A 3,575-nucleotide genomic window follows, 5' to 3' on the forward strand; every position below is an offset into this window, starting at 1 on the left:
GGCTGGATACACAGAGACTCATTCTCCAGTCCCTCAATTCAGCATTTCACATGGGCAAGAAATTCAGAGTAAAATACGACAATAAAATATGATAATGATTAATGGGGAAAAACCTGTTTCTTTCTAGGTGTGAAACAGGGAAGTTCCAGCAGCTGGAGGACACGTCTCCTGATCTGGAAATCAGTCTTGGTTATTGGTGCCAAGAAAGCCAGTGCTCTGAAGGAGACTGAGGAAAATCAAAGGTACCGAGAAGGGAGCTAGGGGGGAAACGTTTCGGACTTCCGGAAGTGACGGGCTCTGACCAATTAGTGGCAATAGATGCTAACATAATACTGAAACAAATCAGAGTGAACCAATAAATGATCATTCCTGACTCAGGGGAAAAGGCTGGGTGGGGCCGAGTTCCAAGGCAACAGCAAACGGTTCATAATCTGCAGTCATTTGAATGTGATTCATTTTTCCACTAACAAGTTTCTCTGAAGTGGTGAGAAATCCAGGGTCCGGGGAAGGGAGCCGTGGCCCATTCTCCTGTCGGACAGTCCAGTTGTGGCTTAGTCCTGTTTATACATAGAGAAAAGAGTCCAATACAAACAGTTTAATCCAGCGAGAAAGTCAGTCCATTGGCGGATAGAGCCGGGAGCTGGTGGGGGGCAGAGCTGGATTCTACCTCACTGTCTGACCTTGGTCAGGTCAGGTCACCTCTCCCTGTCTCGATCGTTACAGTGTGGAGAGGAACAATGACAGACCCCACAGGAGGGTGCTGGTTTGGTGCTTAACCACATGGCAAAGGAACGAGAGCCCCAAATTCCCCCTGGTGCTTTGGGAGCCAGGTTTGCTGTTTGAATTCTGCAGTTCAGATGACATCAGGCCTGGGAGTTTCACTGGCCTTAGGGGCCTGCTTTGCTCACAGCTGTGATGGCTGAGTGGCTAAGGTGTTGGACTCGAAATCCAAGAAGGTTTTCCTGCGCAGGTTCAACTCCTGCTCATAGCAACGTCAGTGTTTTAGCCACAGCCCGTCTAAGAGGCCAGGGGTGGCTGAGCCTCCCCCAAATGGCCGCCCATGCAGGGGGGAACACTGGGGATGTAGGGCGAGTCAACCCTCCGTGGGCCCATTGTCATCTTTCGAGTGCTGGACGCGAAGCTCCAGAGAAGTGGGGGCCAAGCCTGCACCCTTTTCCGCTCTGCCTCTTAACCCGATGATTGGCCGAGCAGGGGGCTATCGACAGCGAGGAGACTCCAATGTACAATCCTACGTACGGGATTAATCTTGCTGCTTCTCTCCATTAATTGTCTCTTGGCAGGTCATGATTTCCTCTAATGTTCTAGGTCTTCTAAAATACTTGCTGAATAGTGTGGTGGAGTAGGGACTGTCTGTGTGGGGGATGGGAGAGCAGGTAGGATTTTAGGTGAGAGGCAGGTATGCAGACTGTAACATGAGCTAGGCCTGGGGGAGGGGAGGTGACACCTCAGCCCAGGAGCTGGACAAAAGGAAAGGAGCTGAGTGGAGAGGGTGGGGTCAGTCTTCGGTTTGGGAGCTGGGTGGTGGGTTTTTCAGGGGATCCTAGGCTGGGATCCAAGCACCCTGAACCCCCCAGAAAGGCCAGAAGGGGTCCTGGCTCTGAACACGAGCTGGGCTGTATCCTGTGTTCCTGTTGTTCAATAAACCTTCTGTTTTACTGGCTGGCTGAGAGTCACTGTGAGTCCCGGAAGAGGGGCGCAGGGCTGGACTCCCCCACAGTCCGTGACAAATAGTTACTATGAACCACTGTTGGTCTGTAGCTCACTTGAGAGCCTGCACCCGGCTCCGCTCTGCCTCTTAACCCGATGCCCTGCTCTGCCTCCTCCCATCCCCCGTCTGCCTCTTCCCCCAAGGCCGGCGCCCCACCCCCGCTGGGCCTTTTCCCCCGAGCCCCCTCCCTCTTCCTGCCCCTGCTCCGCCTCCTTCCCTAGGGACCCCCCGCCCCTCGCTCACCTAAGGTAGGAAAAAGTGATGGGTGCCTGGCCCCATGGCCCCTGGCAGCCCCCCTTAGGGGAAGGGGAGGAGCAAGCAGCAGGTGAGTGGCGTCTTGGGGGAAGAGTGAGGGGCAGGTAGGGGGTCTGGGGGAGGGGGGGCGGCGGGCCGTGAACAGCAAGTGGGCGGGGCCTCGGGGGACGAGGATGAGCAGGGGCGGGGCCTCTGTGGCCGGGCCATGGTCTGGGCACCGGTGGCCCCCCAACTTCTAGGGGTCACTCATCTGAAACCCAGGATGAAAGTGACATGGGCCTGAGTCTTGTTGGGGCTGAGGCTACCTCACACCTTTACCTTCGGGGCTCTACCGGGGCATGAAGCCCCCGGACACGGCCAGAGACAGGGCGAGGGGCCTCAGCACGGGAGAGAGTCAGGCCCAGAGTTAGACGAGGGGGGCAGAGAATATTCTTCATTCTGGTTAGTTACACGGCGCCCTTGCTAGAAATCCTTCCTGTATTTGCTCCAGTTGGCTCCCTGCAGAAGTGAGAGTAAGCTCAGCCGTGCCCGTAGCCCTGGGCCCTTTAAATCACCCCTGGAGACCCCGGCCGCAGCCGCTGCCCCGGGGGCTCCAGCAACAGGGCTCGGGCGGCGATTTAAAGGGTGCAGGGCTCTGCTGTGGTAGCAGCAGCCGGAGTACCGGGCCCTTTGAATGGCCCCAAGCTCTGGGGCTCCCAGCAGCCTCCGCAGCTGGTAGCTCTGGCGGTGATTTAAAGGGCCCAGGGCTCCCATCCGCTTCTACTGCAGTCGGAGCCCTGGGCCCTTTAAATCTCGATTCAGAGTGCCTGGGGCTCTAACAGCCCCGCCTCTTCCACCCGAGGCCCCGCCCTTTCCGGTCCAGGCCCCACCCCCCGGCTCAGGACTCCCGCGTACCGGTAAGTCCTTGAAGTGACTTTCACCCCTGACTCCCTGACTCTGTAGCGCTGCCCCGTCCCCCTGTTTGTTCCTCAGAATTAGCCGGTTCTGTCACTTCCTAGCAGCAATCCCGCCATAACACGACAGCCTGAAATCGCAGCTCTCCCCTCCCCTCGCGCTGGACTTGCTGCCAGCTGAACTGGAGAAAACGTGGGGAACGGCTCTGGCAGAGGGTGTGAAAAAGACCCAGGGAAAGGGGGAGTTTCACAGGGATTTCCTCAAGTGAGGAGAAACGTGGGGTCCCTTAGCTACCCCCTTAGCTCCTGGCCTCTATGAGCCTGGAGGGTCAATTATCTCAGGGGGTCACTCAGGCCATGGTGAAGCCAGGTGCCTGTGGGAGCAAACAGGGCTGGGTCAATGTGTTAGGAGGCCATTGACCCTCCACACAGAGCTGTGGGAAATATAAAAATAAAGACAAAACCTCGCTTCTTAACTCTGCATAAAACAGATTCCAGTTAGGTCACATTTACACTCATGAGCGTATTTCTGGAAAGCGTTATGGGTGCAACGTCGCAGCACTAATGAAATTTAGCCTTCGAAAGGTGTGGTGGGGGAGAAGGAAGCAGCAGCCTCTCAGAATGTTTGTCAAAGTGGTTAGAGGCTCTCACCCAGAAAAAGGGTGTTTGAGTTTCAGGCTAAATGCACCTTTTTTCCC

General features: G+C 56.1%; 1 non-coding gene across 1 annotated transcript; it reads left to right on the forward strand.

Annotated features, from left to right (window-relative positions):
- Positions 1-909: 909 nt before the first annotated feature.
- Positions 910-991, forward strand: TRNAS-CGA. Its single transcript has one exon. It is a non-coding gene; the product is annotated as a tRNA-Ser (tRNA).
- Positions 992-3,575: the final 2,584 nt, after the last annotated feature.

Source organism: Mauremys mutica, chromosome 10 (assembly GCF_020497125.1).
Source record: "Mauremys mutica isolate MM-2020 ecotype Southern chromosome 10, ASM2049712v1, whole genome shotgun sequence".
NCBI classification, from domain to species: Eukaryota; Metazoa; Chordata; order Testudines; family Geoemydidae; genus Mauremys; species Mauremys mutica.